This window comes from Globicephala melas, chromosome 20, assembly GCF_963455315.2.
Source record: "Globicephala melas chromosome 20, mGloMel1.2, whole genome shotgun sequence".
Taxonomy (NCBI): Eukaryota; Metazoa; Chordata; class Mammalia; order Artiodactyla; family Delphinidae; genus Globicephala; species Globicephala melas.
In genome coordinates this window covers 12,360,992-12,382,037 of record NC_083333.1, presented here as the reverse complement: position 1 = coordinate 12,382,037, position 21,046 = coordinate 12,360,992, and the positions used below count along the sequence as shown (strand labels likewise).

General features: G+C 46.5%; 1 non-coding gene across 1 annotated transcript; it reads left to right on the top strand.

The window, feature by feature from the left end:
• The first annotated feature begins 643 nt into the window (after positions 1-643).
• On the top strand, positions 644-18,355 carry LOC115855840 (uncharacterized). Its single transcript, XR_009560402.1, has 5 exons — positions 644-1,398; positions 3,208-3,340; positions 3,532-3,717; positions 4,705-4,794; positions 15,800-18,355. It is a non-coding gene; the product is annotated as an uncharacterized protein (transcript).
• The last annotated feature ends 2,691 nt before the right edge of the window (positions 18,356-21,046 follow it).

The following is a 21,046-nucleotide window of genomic DNA, read 5'->3' as shown; positions in this document are numbered from 1 at the left end:
TAAAATAGTGATTTTCTTTTACAGAGGCAGCAGCACTTTGGGGTAAAGCTGAATATCCGAGGACCCCCTTTACAACCTTGTTTTCTGCACTGATGTTGTGTGAGTGCTGTTAGACCAAAACGAATCTTTAGCTTACAATCTGAAGCAAAAAGTGCTCACCTAAAATGCAGTTTCTCCTAGAGGATTAAGCGATTCCGTGCACAGAGTAATTGTTGGCAACACCTTCCTCACTCTAGACTTAAGCATTTAAACGTGTAGGACGATGAATGGGGTTTACTTTCCAGGCTGGAGGCGAGCATTTACTTATCTTGGAGCCTTTACGACAACGTGTGGAAATAGGTGACCAATTTTGCCGCCGCCGGAGACCTGAGTTAGTGGCTGGCTTAGCCAAGGGTCGCACCTGGGCCCGGCCCCAGCTATCACCTCAGTGATCTCACTCACCGCAGCTTCCGCCGAGCACGCTGCAGGCTGGGCAGGACTCCGGAACACAGCCTTCGTAACCGGGAAACGGAGTAAGGTTTCTTCCCGCCGCGGCGTCTGCGGACTGGCCCTCGGGGGGGCGGGGCTTCCGGCCGGCGCGGAGCCGCTTCCGGCCGGCACGACCGGCCTCAGCCGCCGCGGACCCACGCGGGCGGGAAAGGATCGGGCGGCGCTGGCAGACGCAGCCGTGGGTGGGGCGGGCTCCAGGCACAGCGGCCCTGGAGTATTCCTTTTCCCTTCCGGACCTCCCTCTCCTGCAAAACCACCCGGATCGGCCTCTCTTCCCGCTGGCCTGGCTCATTCATTTCACTCCTCCCCCGGAGTTGGCCGCCCTTGGAGGAGTGGGCGGGCCCGACTAGCAGGCGGAACCCGCGTGGAGCCTGGCGCGGTGGTGCCGAGACCGCGGAACCCAGGACGGCACAAAGGACTTGATGCCCGAACCAGGTTCTTATCAGCATTATCACCGAGTCTTCCCAACAACTCGTTGTGATGGAGAGTGGTGTTCTCCCCATTTTATAGTTGCGGAAAATGAAGCCTCAGTAACTTTGTCCAGCCTACTCACACAGTAAATAATAGCGTCAGAAATTGACTTACCAATGCCTCTGCAATGCCTCTCTTCTATACTTGTAAGCCAAGTGTTTGACAAATGCCCTTTGAACAATCTTTCGTCTCAGCTCTGTATTCATCTGCCCTCTGAGGGGATACAGCGAGGTAGAAGCCTCAGCCTCTGCCTTCTAGGTTTGTACACCTGAACCAGTCGACTGAAAATGCAAAGCGCTCCAGTGAGTGGTGCAGGCTGTTCAGAGGCGGGAGAGATGGCAGTCAGCTGGAGTGCATCAGGAAGGATGCTGATTTGAGCTGGGTGTGATTTGGAAGAACCTGTTCCAGGTCCGGGACAGCCAAAGCAAAGACTCACAGGTGGGTGAGGAAGGAAGATCTTTCCAGTTTTCTCTAAACAAGCTCATTTATCAGCCCACCAGCACAGATCGCACCAGGAAGTTGGCCATCTTTCTTTGGGGCCTCGTTTCTTTCCTTTTGCTTTAGAACAGGTGTTGAAAACTCAGGTAACTACAGGGGTGGGCAGCTAAGGTGAATAGTTAGTAGCTGGCTTAAAGACTGTGGGAAACAGAGTGTAGACTATCTAAAGGGAGTGGCTGCCTCTCTACTCCAGCCAGTTGTTGCCAAGTAGCAAAGCTCCCAGTATGACTGGATCGTCCCATTTTTCATGAAAGCCAGAAACCTAGATTTTTATATGAACTCCCCAGTCTGTAAATATAGGTAAACCATTCAATTTTTAAAAAACAAACAACTGGGTAGACTAACCAACATATGTCTATTAGCCAAATGTGACCCTAGGGCTGTGCTTTAGAATTTCATGGTATAGGGTAAGGACCATTTCTCATATTAAAGACTGAGATTTTTCCATCTTTTGATTATAAACTATTTCTAGCGTGTCTTCTTCATTCTTTTATTGGATGGAGATGAGGCCTTTCCTTCCCGTGTAGTTCCTTGAAGGGCCTCAGATAGCAGCCAGTGCAGCCAGTTTCTGAGAGATGCTGGTTTCAGTGAGGAGTCTGGAAGGTGCTCCTGGATCCCGTTGAATATCTTGTGGTTTCAAGTCTCTTCTAAGGACTGTGGGATGGTAATACATATTATTTGGGAAACAAAGCCCCATGTCAATGATTATATGGGACTGGTGGATGAAACAGACTGGTTTATTTACTGCAGGACTTCTCAGAGCCTTTAAAAATGTCAGTTTGCACTGAGGGTCTTGAGCTCAGGCTTAAAGAGCATATTATAAACATTCTGTTTCTTCGATCCTGAAATGCATATTTTTCACCTTTAAAAAATCTGGATGTGTGGGCAATTCCCTGGCGGCTCAGTGGTTAAGACTCTGTACTTCCACTGCAAGGGGCACGGGTTCAGTCCCTGGTTGGGGAACTAAGATTCCACATGCCGTGCAGCGTGGCAAAAAAAAAACACATCTGGATATGTTCATTTAATATAGGGCCTCAGTTTTTCCTCTCAAAAGAAAATTGTCATTATGTCAGTGGTTTTACAGTCAGTAGTGTCCTTAGAATCAGGAATGTTCCATGGTTAACCAGTGATGCCAGTCGAGGGAATTCGAAGCCTTTTTAGTGGAGGACATTCAGGATCTGGAAGCAGGCTCAGCTTAACTGAGACTCTTACTCAGAGCTTTTAATTGTTTCCATCGGGACTTCCCTGGTGGTCCAGTGGTTAAGTCTCCACTCTCCCAGTGCAGGGGGCCCGGGTACCATCCCTGGTCAGGGAACTAAATCCCATATGCATGCCACACCAAGATCCCGTGTGCCACAACTAAGACCCAGCATGGCCAAACAAATAAATACTAAAATATATATATATATTTTTTTTAAATGTTTCCATCTTTCTCTGCTTCTCAGAATTCTGCCCTACCCCTCAGCTCTTCATCTGATGGCTGGCATCTCAGGGATCTTGTTTTCCTAAGATTATTGGAATTCCTGTGATCATCACATGAACTCTTCCCCTGGCCTCATCACCATCCTTTGTTCCTTAGTTGTTCTAACTAAGGAACCTCGGTTTAGACACCTGAGTATCAAGTTCTCTTCCGGAGGAATTCTCCAATCTTGGTGGAGTGTGGACTCCATTTGGGGTATCTCTTTGGCATGATAATCTCCTGACATATCTCTATGTCCCTAGATGTAATCTTTTCATTTCTTGAAACAGGCCCTGCTGCCTCGTCAGAACCACCAAGCCTGTACCTGAAAGTGTCTCCCGGCCTTGGAGTGCTCAAGTTCTCTTGGACTCTCTGCTTCGTTCTGGAAATATGTGGGCTCCAGCTCCGGCAGTGTCAAAACAGGTCAGGCCTACAGACCTCCCAGGAGGACAAAACCCCTCTTCCTCACCCACGTAGCTGGACTCATCTTGCTGTATATGAGACCTTTCCTCTCCCTCTGTTATCTTTTCTTTGTGTAGTACTCACATGACTGACATTCAGTCATGCATGTGGGCACGCCTTTGTTCCCAATACCTCTACTGTCTCTTTCCTAGTCCTGCTGCAGCTACTCCTTAGCCCAGGACCCGAGACAGAACCGTCCCTGTGGCAGCAGCTGGTGTCATTTCGGGAGGCAGTGACATTTGAGGATGTGACCAGAGATTGAAAGTGTCAAGAGACCTCTCAGAAGGATTGCAGCAGGGGCACAATGCTGGACAGTTGCAAGAAGCCAGTCCCTCAGCGTAAGGACTTGTCTTCATTTACTAATCCTGTGTACAATCGATGGGGAAAACCATCATTTAAAAATATCCCAGGAATTCCCTGGCCGTCCTGTAGTTAGGACTCCACGCTTCCACTGCAGGGGATCCGGGTTCGATCCCTGGTCGGGGAACTAAGGTTCCCCCCTGCCCTCCCCCTGCAACCCCGCCGCAAGCCACGTGGTGCGGCCAAAAAAATCCCCAAAAAATCCCACCGCGTTCTCCTTGAGTCTCCTAAAATGAGGACAGACTCTTCAGCCACAAGAAATTAAGTTGATTGTGGGAAAGCTGAAAAGCCGTCTCTGGTGCTAACTTCAAGTTCACAACTTACTATTGTTATGTGGGTTCCTTCTAGCAACGTTCTCCCATTTATATTATTTTAAAAGGAATGGAGGACGAGATATCAGCCTATTATTGCCTTAGGCATTTCCATTTATCCTCTCCTCTTCAGTTAGCAAAGACGAATTAATAGGTTTCACTGTTTGAGCTAACAGTTTTATTAGTTACTCTGTTTGCCTAAAGTCAAAAATTACTACATATCTGTATATATATCTTGCTGATTTAAAATTCTGTTGACATACTCTGGTTATGAATGGGCCCAGTGGGCCCTCTAGTCATCTTTATTCTTTGTTTATTTATTTGGTTGTGCCTGATCTTAGTTGCGGCGGGTGGGCTCCTTAGTTGTGGCATGCGAGCTCTTAGTTGCGGCATGCATGTGGGATCTAGTTCCCTGACCAGGGATTGAACCCGGGGCCCCTGCATTGGGAGCACGGAGTCTTAACCACTGTGCCACCACAGAAGTCCCTCTAGTTATCTTTATTCTGTTATTGCTTTATACCATTACTTTAGTAATCTTTCTTCCATATGTTCAAAAATCAGATGAAAGAGTTAATGAGGAACTTTAGAGGGAAAGTCTTCCAGATGGAATATCAGCAAATTTAACCTTGTTCTGTTTCTTTCTACCTTTCTTAGGATCCTTCTTCCAGTTAGTTCTCCATGATGCCACAGAGAGCTGGAAATGATCCCCCTGGGGTTTCAAATCCAAGTGAAATGGAAAAGGAGGTAAGTAACATGAGAGAAAAGTTTCTCATCAGCGTGACAAAGTTAGTGGAAAGCAAAAGTTACAACAGCAAGGTATTTTCCAAAGAAAAGTACTTTCAAACAATAAAGGAAGTGAAAGAAGCTAAGGAGAAGGGGAGGAAGTCATCACGTGATTATCGCCGTGCAGCAAAATATGACGTGATCTCTGTACAAGGCACAGAGAAACTAATAGAGGCTACTCATGGAGAACGAGATCGAATACGGTATTATGTACACAAGGAAGAGCTGTTTGACATTCTTCATGACACACATCTCAGTATTGGCCATGGCGGGCGGACGCGCATGCTCAAGGAGCTTCAAGGAAAATATGGGAACATCACCAAAGAAGTCATTGTCTTATATCTGACTCTGTGTAAACAGTGCCACCAGAAGAACCCAGTATCCAAGAGAGGCCTCGCACCCAAGCCCATGCCATTTAAGGACATTGACTCCAGATGCCAAGTTGAAATCCTTGACCTGCAGTCAAATGCTGATGGTGAGTTCAAGTTTATTTTGTATTACCAGGACCACTTGACCAAGTTTATTATTTTACGGCCATTAAAAGCCAAAGAGGCCCATGAGGTGGTCTCTGTCCTGTTGGATATTTTCACAATTCTTGGTACACCCACGATGTTAGAATCTGACAGTGGCTTGGAGTTCACAAACCAGGTTGTCAATGAGCTCAATGAGGTATGGCCAGACCTAAAGATTGTCCCTGGTAGGTACCACCCTGGCCAAGGCCAGGGCTCCCTGGAGCGAGCAAGCCGTGATGTCAAGAACATGCTAAGTGCCTGGATGCAGAGTCACCATTCACATCACTGGGCTGAAGGCCTGCGATTCATGCAGCTGGTGAGGAATCAGGCCTTTGATGTTTCCTTGCAGCAAAGTCCATATGAGGCGATGTTTGGTTGTAAAGCCAAATTTGGACTCTATTCCTCACACTTACCCCGGGAAACTGTGTCTGTTTTACAAACAGAAGAAGAACTAGAAATTGCTGAAGAACAGCTAGAAAGCAGCCTTTGGATCAGGCAGGAAGAAAGAGCTGAGGTTGGAGCAGACCGATCTGACATGGACGAGGATGTCAATTCCACTCCTCCCAAAGCTGCAGAGCCCAGCACCTCCCAAGGGGCCCCAGGTCTCTTCTGCTGGTGAACAGACACCTGCCTCTGGGCACCGTGTAGCCACCTGAGAACTGTTGCCAAGGCCCCAGATGAAAGGAATGAAGGCCACACTCTCAGAAAAGCTGTCCATGGTAGTCCTGGCTCACAGGGGGAAAGCAACTTGGGTCTCTGATCTCGGGCTGCCATAAAAAATTACCGCAAATGTGGAGGCATAAAACAACAGCACTTTCTTCTCCCATAGTTCTGGAGGCTAGAGGTCTGAAATCAAGGTGTTGGCAGGTTCGTCCCTCTGGAGGCTCTGAGGGAGAATCCATCCCATGCCTTTCTCCTTTGGTGGCTGCCGGCAGTCCTTGCATCCCTTGGCCTAGAGTAGCACAAATCCAGTCTCTGCCTCGTCTGCACGTGGGTCTTCTCCCCTCTGTCTGTGTGCTCCTTTTCTGTCTCTTACAAGGACACTGTTGGACACCAAATCTATGTCATTGGACTTAAGGCCCATCCTAATTGAGGATGATCTCATCTCAAGATCCTTTTTATTTACTTTTGGCTGCATTGGATCTTCGTTGCTGCGAGTGGGCTTTCTCTAGTTGCAGCGAGCGGGGTCTACTCTTTGTTGCAGTGGGCAGGCTTCTCCTTGCTGTGGCTTCTGTTGTTGCAGAGCACGGTCTCTAGGTCTGTGGGCTTCAGTAGTTGTGGCACACGGGCTCAGTAGTTGTGGCTCGCGGGCTCTAGAGCACAGGCTCAGTAGTTGTGACGCACAGGCTTAGTTGCTCCATGGCATGTGGGATCTTCCCAGACCAGGGCTCGAACCCGTGTCCCCTGCATTGGCAGGCGGATTCTTAACCACTCTGCCACCAGGGAAGTCCCTCAAGATCCTTAATTTCATCTGTGAAGACCCTTTTTCCAAGTAAGGTCACATTCACAGGTGCCAGGGGTTTGGACTTGGACGTATCTTTTTGGGGGGCTGCAGTTCTACCAACTACAGTCAGTGGAAGAGTATGTTAGCCTGCAGAACATGAACTGATAGGGTCTGAAGCCTGTAGAGCTGGTGGGACTGCCTTACATATATCTAGTGCCTGTTCCTGCTTCTAGACACATAACCCAAAAGATGGGGGCATCAGAGAAAAAGATGTAGGTGAAGGACAAATAACGAGAAGGAAAGAGGTTGACCTAACATGCCCCAGAGATTGCCTGCTTCAAGAGAAACCTGATGTACCATGCCCGCTCTCAGAATGGCACCCACAGGGATTATTGTGTGATGTGTCTGAAACATATTTTAAAAATAGGTCAAAATTAAGGCATGGCTGGGATTTGGGTCTGAGTCTGCCAGTTTTCTATACCTCAGGCACGGCACAACATGTATTCTTGGAAAGGGTCAGTGCATTCCAGGAAGTGACTAGTAGCAGGGAAACAACTAAGCACTCCGGAGCAAAATACAAAAGTTGGCCTGAGGTCACTGCTCCAACCAGAGAAGAATAGAGCAAAAGCCAGTCTGGGTCATAGTTCAGAGTAAAGGGGAGAGTAATGCCCAGGATCTGTGCACTGCTGTATTCTCAAGGCCTGGAAGAGTACATAGCCTATCAGAGGTGTTCAGAAAGGATTTGCTGAGTGAACAAACGATTCTTCAGAGATGGACACTGGGAAGGAGAAGGGGGCTGCAGTCCCTTATTCTCCCGTTCATTCTTCCTGCATCTCAAAACCATTCTGATTGCCCCTGGCACTGGTTTCCTCTTCTGAAAGAGGCAAGAACAGTGCTGATGCCGCCTACCTCATGGGGTCTTTGTGAAAGACGGTGAGATAAGGCATGTGAAGTTCTAGATGTGAGTTGTCCTTGCTATCAGCAGGTCTTATCCTCCTTGTGAGCTTTGGAGATCTCTGTCCGTTGCCATTCCTTTGCTGATTAAACAGTGTTAAGCTGGATATCCAGGAAGGCTGCATTATTATTAGAAAGGAGATGATATCACTTTCCAACTTGTTTCGGGGGGACCAGAATCTTGCTCTATCCTTGGCCAGCACCTCACGTTCCATCCTTTCTGTATCGCTCAGGCTAGCAGGGCCTTGGAGGCCCAACTCGACTGATGTTGTCAGCCCTCCCCACATGCTGACTTCCTGGTTGCGGAGCAAACCAGGAACCACATCATCAACTCGTGTGGGTGGGAGGTGAAATGAGGCACAACACTACTGCCTTTCCCGGGGGTGGCTACAAATAACCTAGGCTTCCGGAGCTGCTGCATCTGTCTTCCTCCTTTGGTCCTTAGGGTCGCAGTGGAGAGAGCGGGAGTGGACACCTAGACCCGGTCCAACCTTACTCTACATTAACACATTTCAGCATCTGGAACAGAACTGACTGCTTTCAATTTGCAAATATATTTCGTCCACCTAATGTGTTTTTTGGTTTGTTTTTTGTTTTTTGCGGTACGCAGGCCTCTCACTGTTGTGGCCTCTCCCGTTGCGGAGCGCAGGCTCCGGACGCGCAGGCTCAGCGGCCATGACTCACGGGTCCAGCCGCTCCGCGGCACGTGGGATCTTCCTGGACCGGGGCACGAGCCTGCGTCCCCTGCATCGGCAGGCGGACTCTCAACCACTGCGCCAGCAGGGGAGCCCCACCTAATGTTTTTTAAATGTAAAAAATTAATTGCCACCACTTTCAAAACAGAAGATTTCATATAAAAATCTGGATGTCCAGCACCTCTTGAAAACTTGGAAGATCTGGACCCCCGCAACTCTGCACGGCAGCAGAGGACCAAGTGGTAACCCCCAGGAAGCAAACCTGCGTTCTACACTTGGCCACCATCTGGGCCATTGCAGCATTTTTGCATATGCATTTCTGTGGCCTGTTGCTAAAGAAAGGCAAATGAAGTCAGAATGTGAATAAAGGCCAGAAACAGACCCATGCCTCTAGGAATTTATGATAAAAGGGGCATTTCACAACTGGGAGGGGCTGTATTATTCAGTTAATGGTGCTGGTCAATTATACCTCAATTAAAAAAAAATAACGGTGCTGGATCATATAGCTATCCAACTGGAAAAAAATGAAGTCTGATCCCTAAATATAAAAAACAAAACTAAAAGATATTGGGGGAAAAGGAGATTTGGGGGATCTTGGAATGGAGAAAGCCATAAAAGAAAAGGTTACTATACTTGGCTACATAAAAATTTTAAATATCTATGAAAAATAATACCTTTAAAAAAAGTGAGAAAAAGGTAAATGACAGGCTGGAAGAAAATATTTGCAACATCTAAAACAGACATAAGGGACTGTCAACTGAAAAAAAATGCATAACCTAAAAGTTGAGAATTATGGTTTATTCAGCAGACTTACAGCTTAAGCCCAGGATACAGCTTCTCAGATAGCTCTGAGGGACTGGTCCAAAGAGGTAAGGGAAGAGCCAGGATATATAGCAGTTTTGGCACAAAAAAAAAACCCCAAAACAAAAAAAACCCAAAACAGGTAATCGAACATCAAAAGATTACTGCTAATTTTTTTTAAAAAAACAGACATCTCAAGTTAATGAGTTTAGCACTTTTCTATGTATGGGAAGATGCAAGAGTCTGGGCTTATTGAAATTATCCCTTTGATACGCATCTTAACTAGGGACCAGTATCCTGTTTTTCTCCATCCTGACTCTCCTCAGCGTGCACAGTCGTGGGCGGCTGCAGGGACTCATGACTTGATGGTCACAACATCCTTTGTTTACTGATACTGCAGGCGACATTCTTTGTGCACAGAACCTAATTTTTAAAAGAGCACTTATAAATTAATGAGAAGAGTGGCCAAAAGGAAAGAGCAGAGGTTAACTGCAGAAGAAAAACAAACAGGTAGCTGTGCCCTGGTGCAGCTGTGGTGGGATGGAAGTGCACTGGACTTGTAATCAGATCAGGGCTGTCCATTTATATGAAACAGATTCAAGTTATTTGAGGGTTTTTATTTTTTCTGCCATGCATGGAGGAGAGGAGAAAAATGTTTAGTGTTACTGTCTTGTTTTAACAGATAGACTGATAAGGAACTACAGTAATGGTTATACTGTATTCAGGACAGCAGTTTTCATTTCCTGGGGCTGCTGTAACCAACTGAGTGGCACAAAAATTTATTGTGTCACAGTTCTGGAGGTCATAAGTGTGAGACCAAGATGTCAGCAGCGTTGGTTCCTTCTGATTGCTGTGAGGAAGAATCTGTTCCAGGCCCCTCTTTTAGCTTCTGGTGGCCTCAGGTGTTCCTTGGCTTGTAGATGACATTCTCCCTATGTCTTCACATCATCTTCCCTCTGTGCGTGTCTGTCTCTGTGTCCAAATTTCCCCTTAGCATAGTGGGTTAGGGACCACCCTTAATGACCTCACTTTAACTTGATCATCTGCAGAGACCCCATTTCCAAATAAGGTCATATTCACAGGTACAGGGCAGGAGATGGGGGTTAGGACTTCAGCATCTTTGGGGTGACACAGTTCAACCCATATAGCAGGAGCCAATCAGTGTGACAGTTTTTTAAGAGGTAGTTTTTATGAGGTATGGCAACAATTTCCAAAGTCTTAGAAGACTTACAAAACCCTCCTGTTTAAATGATACTTACAAGGGCAGATTTATTCTAACAGAAGACAGAAAAAATGAGTTACCAGTTACAAACATTCCTACAAATCTCCAATATCAGTTCTTGAGAAAGATCTTAATTTAATACCTTGTCCAACCAGAATATTTGGCTTTGTTTTGGCGGAGTCCTAACCACTGTACCGCCAGGGAATTCCCCTTGGCTTAATTTTAAAATGCAAAACAGTGTCTCTCCCTCCACATCGTCCGCAGGAGAGAGGGAATATTGCCATATCTTTCTGAGGCTCCTTTTGTTAATTATGAAGACTTACATTTTTTAACATTTTTTAAGACTAATCTCTGGGATTCTGTTCTGTGGCCTATGGAACTCAGTTTTACTAGGAAAAGTAAATGGAGAATGGACTAAAGATGATTTGACTTAACAGTGAAGTGAGGATCCTGCAGCATTTTTTTCCCACAGGCTCAAGCCTGTAAACTTGATACGTAACCTTGAACAAATCCCCTGAGCTCAAAGCTCGCCTGTAAAATGGGGATGATGATAATAATGATCCCAATTGTGATAAAGTGTGTGAGAGGATGGGCATGGGGGAAGGGGTTTGTTTTCCGTCCAGTTTAGGGAGCTTTCACAGAGCTCCGTCTCTACCCAGGATGACCAGCCAAACAGGCAAGTCCTTTCCTCCAAAAAAAAAAAAAAAAAAAAAGAGATTTGGAGGCAGGAAAGCAGCCAACGTGGGCAAGTCCTAGTCGAGTCCGTGCTGGACTGGGTCCTCCCTCCTGGCTTCCGCCACTGGCAAAGGTTCAGCGCCCTCTGCATATTCACACGTCCAGCCGCATTCCATGCCACAGGCCTGTCCTGGAGCCCTGGGTCAGGACACACTCAACCCTTCAAGGTTGAATGCACCTCGGTTCTCCATCTGCCTCCGGGGTGGTTCAGGAGTGCAGTGGACACAACAACTCTGGTTTTCAAACACACTTCTGCTGTGGTCAGAACACTTCACATGAGATCTACCCCCCTTAACAAACTTGAAGTGTATTGTTGACTATAGGCAGAGTGTTGTATAGCAGATCTCTAGGATTTAATCATCTTGCATAGCTGAAACTTTATACCCCCTTGAATAGCAACTCCCCATTTCCCCCTCCCCCCAGCCCCTGGCGACCACCATTCAGTCTCCGCGTCTATGTGTTTTGACTATTTGAAAAAATACTTCACGTGAGTGGGAGTGGAATCACACAGTGACTGGCTTATTTGATATAGCATAGTGTCCTCAAGATTCATCCATGTTGTCACATGTAGCAGGATTTTCTTCTTTTTTAAGCCCGAATAAAATAAACTTCCATTATATGTATGCCACATCTTCTTTATCCATTCATCTGTCAGTACATACTTAGATTGTTTCCACATCTTGGCTATTGTGAATAATGCTGCAGCAAACATGAACGTGCAAATACAGATCCTGATTTCAATTCTTTTGGATAAATATGCAGAAGTGGGGTTGCTGGATTATGTTTTTTTAATTGTTATTTTTAATTTTCTGAGGAACCTCCGTGCTGTTTTAATAGCAGCTGCATCATTTTACATTCCCACCAACACTGTCCCAGAGTTCCAGCTTCTCCACATCCTTGCGAACACTCACTTAGCTTTTGTTTGTTTTTAGTAATACCATTCCGAACAGGTGTGAGGTGATATCTGCTGTATGGCATGCGGGATCTTAGTTCCCCAAGCGGGGATCAAACCTGTGCCCCCTGCAGTGGGAGCGCAGAGTCTTAACCACTGGACCACCAGGGAAGTTCCCCTTTGCCTATTCTTTAATTGGTCTATTTGTTTTTTTGCTTTTCAGTTGAAGGAGTTCCTTAAATATTTTGAATATTAACCCCTTATCAGATATATGGTTTGCAAATATTTTGAGAGAAGATGGGAGACTCAGAGATTGATGCTTTAGTGAATATTTTCCATTTATGACTTTATCAAAACTAGCCTAATATTGTGGAATAGAATCTGCTTTTTTTGCAGCTGTAGGGGAAGAAAAAACATTTTCTTTTGCTATTTCTGAGATTCTATTCCTGGTAGTTTTTTGAGCCTACACATTGGAATGTCATTAGTTAGCTCTGAGACAGGAAGGGGGAGGTGTCTGAGAAGCTCAGACTTAAACTCTTGCTTCCAAATTATTCTGCATGCTTTCTGGACTTTTGTGCAACAGACCATTTAAAGCAGGGTTTGCCAAGTTGAGGTTCAACACTGTGTGGGCCAGTTACCTCTGCCTAGTTATTTTAACCTTTTCAGATTTGGTGGCGTTGGGTTGTATCAATAGAATTTTAAGGGGAAACATTTTGCTGGGGAGGGGAGCCGTTTTTAAATATGTGATTTACACATCTTTCCTTTTGTTTTGGAGAAATTTTCCAGAAATTGATTTGAAACCTGAGATACTTTGAAATATAAAAGGGTAAGAACCCTCTGTTGTGCACAAGTTAGCCAATGGCAGAATAAGGTTGTCCCTGGAATCTTCTTCTGAATTTTATCCAAAATTCTATTCCTTTGAATTATTGAAACTTCATTTCTTTTTTTGGTTCCTGGTTCCACCTTATCATTGTTATCTTGGCACTAATCTTTGTTTACCCAGGCTCTGATATTTTTACCCCAGAATTAATTACCCCAGATGGTCTGCTCTGCTGTGTTTTCCTAGCAAACAAAGTGGACAGGAAATCTGAGCTTCCTGAGGCAGTTGGCTTTCCGCTTTAATATGAGGCTTTGCCTTTTACAGACGCATTTATCTTATATCTACTTTTCTTATTTATAATTGATTAAATATATGTATTTTTTGGTTTAGATCTAATTATATTTTCTCTTTTTCCATTTGCAATTTGGTCCTGACATTTTGTCTTTTGTTTCCCCAAGTCTCCTTTGTAGAATCTTCCTGTTCTATTTCATTTGAACTGGTACATCCTTTCTGTTGAGCAGCTCCTTGTTCAGAATAACTTCTCTGCTGGTCTAGGATTTCTTTTCACTTTTAGACACTTCCCTTGACATGACTAGCAGATGAGGTCTCATGAGCCTTTCCTCCCTGGGTTTTGCACAGGTGGGCCATGCAGTGACCAGGTGTTTGCCCCCCTCTCTGCTCTTCTTTGGAGGATATCCCCTTTCCCTATGCCTTTCTCCTGATGCAGTGACAGGAATCCTGCCTTAATTGCAGGGACCCCTAGGATCTTGCCTCAACACTTAACCCACATCACCAGTAATAACCCTGAAACACTGTCTCTGCCCTCAGTGGAGTGGAGGGAGCCAGTCCTGACACCTGGCAGCTGCCACCCTTCCGCATCTCCAGTTGCAGGTATTCTCTGTACCAGGGAGAGAGCCTCCTTGAAATCTATCAGTCTTGGCTTTCCCTCTTGCATCTCTCCTCACCCACCCACTTCTCTAGCCTCTCTTTCATCCATCCATTTGACATTTATAAACACCAACCATGTGCCAGACATCATGCTGGTTTACCATCAAGTCATTGGTCGTGATAGAGAGTGCTAAATGCTGAAATAGGGCACAAAGCAAAGATTTACAAGGGACCCACACAAAGGTCACTTAAGCTGAGTTTTGAAGGACTGTTTGCAGTTCACCAGTGAACGTTCTACATTCTGCCTGCTTTGCATCAGAGGACTCCTTACAGGGGAAATAGACTTGGTAAGATCCTCAGTAGAAAAACCTGGCAGATACCACCTTAACGCAGTATCAAATGAGCATCCCATCATTGTTGGCACAGCTACTGGTGCCTCCTGATATGATGCACTGAGAAGCACACAACGACATTTCTCTGATGTTTCTACCAAAAATGCATCACCCGGATGTAATTATGAAGAAACGTGAAACCAATCCAGATGGAGGGGCATCTTACGGAATAACTGGCCAATGTTAGGAACACAAAGAAAGATTGAGAAACTGTTGCAGTTAAAGTAGGTGAAAGAGACATGGCGAATGAATTCAGTGCATGATCCAGGACTTTCTTGTCAGTGGACAGCACTGGGACAGTTGGCAAAATCTGATGTTATATTATTATATCAATGTTAATTTCCTGATATTGAGACTTGTGCTGTGGTTATGGAAGAGAATGTCCTTGTTTTTAGGAAATACACACTGAAGTATTGGGAGGGAAAGGGGCATCATGTCTGCGACTTAAATGGTAAAGAAAAATAAGTGTGTATGTGTGTGTGTGCATGTGTGTAGAAAGAGAGAGGGAGGGAGGGAGGGAGAGATACAAAGCAATGTAGTAATGTTAACATTTGGGGAAATCTGGGTGAAGAATATAAAGGAATTCTTTGTACTGTTCTTGCAACTTTTCTGTAACTCTGAAATGGTGTCTCCACCCCACCACAAATGTTTTTAATTGTCAGAGTCCCACCAAGAGGACAGACAGCTTTGCCTTCTTGTGACCAGTCCTTAGGCCTGGGGACCTGTGAACATGGGGATACAGGGCAGTAAGTCTTAGGCTTGCAGAAGCGGGGTTCCATGCAAGCATGGCCGCGTCATGCAGCTTGGGGAATCTTAGCTCCTCGACCAGGGATTGAAACCGGGCCCCAGCAGTGAAAGCTCAGAGTCCTAACCACTGGACCACCAGGGAATTCCCATGCAATCCGTCTTCATCGCCCAGGTTGCAGATCCCAAAAGGTGACTGAAAGCCCCCAGCCCCTGTGCCATTTTCCCCTCCGTACATAAGTATATTTCAGGGATTCAGTAGAACGTAGTGTCTGACAAATCCCTGTGCAGATAAACAGACACAGAGCCAGAATTCTCACAAATACCACAGACAGTTTCTATCCCACTGACCAAGCTTCACCCTCAAACAGTGGTCCCCCACAGAGAGCAATTCTTCCTTCCCAGTGGTTGAATCCTTCAATGACATTCCTTGCTGTACAGCAAGGGTTCTCAACCTGTTTCTGTCAAATGCTCTGTGGAGGCAGGAAATTATAACCCTTGAGTTTTCTCCATTGTAGAAAATTAAACTCTATATTCTCTCTTTCTTTACACTTGGTTTTCTCCTTTTTAAAAAATTGATAGAGGGCTTCCCTGGTGGCACAGTGGTTGAGAGTCTGCCTGCCAATGCAGGGGACACGGGTTCGTGCCCCGGTCCGGGAAGATCCCACATGCCGCGGAGCAGCTGGGCCCGTGAGCCATGGCTGCTGAGCCTGCGCGTCCGGAGCCTGTGCTCCGCAACGGGAGGGGCCACTACAGTGAGAGGCCCGCGTACCGCAAAAAAAAACCCAACAGTAATGTCTACAATGGTTATCCTTTGTCCCACCATTGTATTTTGGGTATGCAGGGGATGATCGCTTGTCTCTTTAGTTCACAGGTATTCAGGAGCTGTACTTAAGGAATTACATCCAAAGAGCCTCATCTGTACCTGGACTTGATTGAGATGGTGTATTGGTTTGCTAGGGCTGCCGTAACAAAGTACCACAGACTGGGCAGTTTAAGCAACAGAAATTTATTTTCTCACAGTTCTGGAGACTAGAAGTCCAAGATCAAGGTGCACGTAGGTTTGGTTTCTTCTGAGATCTTTCTACTTAGTTTGCAGATGGTTACCTTCTCACTGAGTCCTCACATGGTCTTTCTTCTATGAGCACACATCCCTGGTGTCTCTATTCCTAATCTCCTCGTCTTACAAGGATACCAGTCAGTTCAAGAAGGGCCCACCCTATAGCCTCATTTTAACTTAGTCACCTCTTTAAAGACCTATCTCCAAGTACAGTCACATTCTGAGGTACTGGGGATTAACATATGAATTTGGGGGGGACACAACTCAGCCCATAACAACTGGCAAATGTATTGTAAATTTTTGAAACTTCATATTTCCCTGATGCCTCACCAGGTAACCAGGTGCACCAGTGTGATCAGGCTGATCTGGTTCCTGGCACAATTTCCCCTTTTTGGTCTCCCCTCTCTGTGACCTAGTGACATTCAAACGCACCAATGAAATCCCCTCATGCCTTTTGCCTGTGGACTCCACCCTGACCCCGTAAAGACATTTGCCCACGGGTCCTCACTCTCGCTCTCAGCTCTCCATCTGTTTGGTGGAGCCCACTCCCTGGGTGCTCCTCCCATGTGGCCCCTGCGTGGCATGCCGCGCGCCCCTCTTCTAGGACCTCTAATTTCTTACGCCTCTCAGGTGGCACTGCCACAGCCACGTTGGAATAATCCTCAAAGACTCCACAAAGGGGACTTAACTCCCCCACTTAAAACACAGCAAGAGTCTGGACTTTCAGCTGGTTGATGCTGGAATGGGATGAGATGCTTGGGGACCTTGGGCTAGGTGAGCATATTTGTCATGAGGGAGGAATGTAAGTACTTTGTGACCAGAAAGCAAACTCTGGTAGTTTTAAAATAGACCCACAAATTCCTTTTTATGTTTGTTTGTTTGTTTTTTTGGGCTGCATGCGGAATCTTAGTTCTCTGACCAGGGATCAAACCTGCGCCCCCTGCAGTGAAAGCACGGAGTCTTAACCACTGGACCGCCAGGGAAGTCCCCCCACAAATTCTTGATACTCTTTCCCTCAATAGGTGAAGCTTAATTCCCCTCCCCTTGAGTGTGGGGTGGACCTAGCGACTTGCTTCCAGCAAATAGAAATATGATGAAAGTGACAGTGTTTTTCCTCCAAGACTAGGTCATAAAAGGCAACGGAGCTTGCTCTCTTAGGTGGCTCGCTCTGGGGGCAGCTAGCCCTGAAGCAGCCCATGAAGAGGCCCTTGTGGCCTGAGGAGAGGACATGGGGGTGTCACACAGTCTGAGAAGATTTTTCTAAGCTCCCTTTTAAGCTATAGGAAAATAAATCGGCGTCACTCGCAGCAGCCTGATCACCACGCCTTCCAGACCTCAGTCAGCCTCTGGAATTCTCGTGAGGAAGGAGACTTTCAAATCTGGGATGTGAGTTTGGATCCCACCAGTGGTGGTTCACTTTGCAAAGACAGTGATACATGAGGTTAAGAACACAGGCTTTCAGGTCAAGCAGGCAGAGGCATGGATAACGGGCCTTTCTCTTAATGGTCTTGTGAACCTGCAGGATTCATAGAGCTTCCTTTTTTTTTTTTTAATTAATTTATTTATTTTGGCTGCGTTGGGTCTTTGTTGCTGCGCATGGGCTTTCTCTGGTTGTGGCGAGTGGGGGCTACTCTTCATTGTGGTGCGCAGGCTTCTCATTGCGGTGACTTCTCTTGTTGTGGAGCACAGGCTCTAGGCACACGGGCTTCAGTAGTTGCAGCACGTGGGCTCAGTAGTCGTGGCTCGTGGGCTCTAGAGCGCAGGCTCAGTAGTTGTGGCACGCGGGCTTAGTTGCTCCGCGGCATGTGGGATCTTCCCGGACCAGGGCTTGAACCTGTGTTCCCTGTGTTGGCAGGCGGATTCTTAACCGCTGTGCCACCAGGGAAACCCCCCCTATAGCTTCTTTATGCCTCAGTTTACTCATCTATAACACAGCACAATAATACTCATCTAGATTTGGTTTGAGTATGGAATAAGATAATGAACAAAAAGCACACTTTGGTAAATTCCCAGAAAGTGGAGTTATTATTGCTAAGTTGTTTTAACTGTTTTGCACTCTTTTACTAGCAAACAGAGAAGGAGCAAAAAACACAGAGGTGTTTGGCAGGCATCCTTGCCGATGAGTGGCTGCAAATGATGGAAGGGAACCAAAATTAGTTTAAGCCAAAGGGGAGTTAATTACGGATTGTGAGGTCACGTGTCCAGCTGGACCTCAGAATAGTTGGAATCAAGAATTCAAATCCTAAACGTATGGACACCAAGGCGGGAAAGTGGTGGGGGGTTGGTGATGGTGGTGTGACGAATTGGGAGACTGGGACTGACATACATACACTAATATGTATAAAATAGATAACTAATGAGAACCTGCTGTATAAAAAATAAATAAAATTAAATTAAAAAAAAAACAGAATTCAAATCCTGTGAGAACTCTTCCTCTGTGTCTTAACCTGTTTGGACTGCTATAACAAAATACCGCAGACTGGGTAGCTTATAAACAACAGAAACTTATTTCTCATAGTTTTGGAGGCTGGAGGTCCAAGATCATGGTGCCGTCCATCATAGTTGGCATGGTCAGGTGACAGCCCGATTCCAGGTCACTGAGTTCTTGCTGTGTCCTCACGTGGAGCTAGGGAGCTCTATGGGGTCTCTTTTATAAGGACACTAATCCTATTAATGAAAGTGGAGTCGCCTAAAGGCCCACCTCCTAAAACCGTCACCTTGTGGGTTACTTTCCCGACATACGAATTTGGGGGACACAGATATTCAGACCGTAGCACTTGGACTCTCGTCTTGCTCCTCCCTGAGCATCTTTTTTTTTAATTAATTAATTAATTTTTGCTGCGCGGGTCTTAGTTATGGCACGCGAGATCTGGTTCCTCGGCCAGAGATCAAAGCCGGGCCCCCTGCATTGGGAGCGAGGATTCTTACCCACTGGACCACCAGGGAAGTCCCTTCCCTGACCATGTTGCTCTTTCTCTGCAAACCAACCTCCTCCTCTGGTCCACGTGGTGAGAAATGTGGCCCTTATATTGTGGGCTGTCCTTAGCCGCCAGAGCCGCGGGCTGTCTCTCCATCCCAAGCCCAAACATTCTCTGGCCCTGCCAGGGACAGGTGCCATCCCATGAGCCATGGTCAGGGTCACCCGGGTCTGGAGGCTGACCTATGAACTAATGACAGATAGGGAATTGGTGGGCAAATTCCCAAGCTTCCCTGGCTGCAGGTTAGAATAACTCTGATGCAAAACTGAGGGAGCAGTTTACAGGGAAATGGGACAGGGAGGGTTACACTGGTACATAACATGTTATTGGCAATAAGTAATTTGTCCCTGAGTTGGGTGATAGGTACACGGGTATTCATTATATTCGAATCATTTATAACTAACATATATTTCATATAACCCTGTGAATGTATCAAATATTGTTTTTCAAAAGGTAATTAAAAGTAGTCCAACAGCATTTCCTCAAGAAAGGAAATATAATGTTAGTGATTACTAGCTCTGCAATGAAAGATATTTATACAGTCACAGTATGTAAGGTAAACACTCTTCATCGAGTTTCAGTTTTTAGAATCAACAGATGGACAAAGCACGGAAAACTTAACTACGGCTATGAAAGTAAACATAGCTGTTATCAAACTTGATGTTGCCACAGTAAAAGCCTAGAAGAGGTAAACTAGAAGGCGGAAGGAAGAGAAAGAGCCGAAGGGAAATGTGGGCGACCTGACAACAGAGTCTCCACGTAAGGTTGTGCAGGATGGGCACTGCACAAGAGCACGCAGCAAAGGAGGTGAGTGAGAACTGAACTCCAGCCAGCATTCTGCTCAACAAGCCGAGCCCCGCCAAGGGGGCTCCAGGGGCCTGGAGGAAGAGGCGCCTAGTTCTGTATCTCATAAAAGTGCAGTTCTCTGCCAAGTCAACTACCCCTCCATCTATTCAGAAAGGCTGCCTTTTATTAAAGTGTTTTTTTTTGTTTTGTTTTTTTGTGGTACGTGGGCCTCTCACTGTTGTGGCCTCTCCCGTTGCAGAGCACAGGCTCCTGACGCGCAGGCTCAGCGGCCATGGCTCACGGGCCCCGCCGCTCCGCGGCATGTGGGATCTTCCTGGACCGGGGCACGAACCCGTGTCCGCTGCATCGGCAGGCGGACTCTCAACCACTGCGCCACCAGGGAAGCCCAGAGGGGCTGCCTTTTAACAACAAGGCTAAAGGCACAAAGACCCCTTATGGGCTAGCAGCAGTGCTAGCCAGTTATCTTTTTTTTTAACTTAAATTAAATTAAATTATTTTTTGGCTGCACCGCGAAGCATGAGTGATCTTTCCCTACCAGGGATCGAACCCGTACCCCCTGCAGTGGAAGCGCAGAATCTTAACCACTGGACCGCAGGGAAGTCCTGGCCAATTATCTTGCAAGGTTTTGTATCAGTGAGAGCTCTTTGGTTGCAAGCGCGAACCCAGACGAAGTTAAGAAAAAAGGAATGTATTGAGACGATACTGAATAAACACAGACTCGGGGGGAAGCAGAACATCCAGGCCTAAAACTAAACAGAGACCAGGGGAGCATGGACGTATCATTAGCATGAGCTGGTCTCTCTTCCCGCTGTTTCCCTCCTGTTCCCCCCAAACCTCCATCCTTGTCTATTCCTGGGCAGGGTTCCAAATCCCAAGAGTCTGATTGGCCGGGATGCCTTGACTGACAGCCCACCAGAACCACATGGATTTGGGGAGGGATCGTTGCCCAAAAGAAAGGAAGCTGAGCAGTCAGCAAATAATGATCACTTGCTCACACAGGTACAGAGATGCAGCCAGAATGGAGTGCAAGGCTGGGAGCTTTCTGAGAAGGAAGGTGCCCCACTGTTCCATCCGTAAGGGCAGGTGCTTAGACATCCTTAGGGGACAATAGCCTCTCAGTGCCCATGGGCAAAGCCGACCTGGAGAACATGGACTTGGGCTTAGAACATGGACTCGAGAACACAGGCTTATTGGTCACTCCTTGACTGTCCACGTGGACGTGCTTTGCTACCTGCATTACACTCAGAAACAGTCCTACCCCAGGCCAGC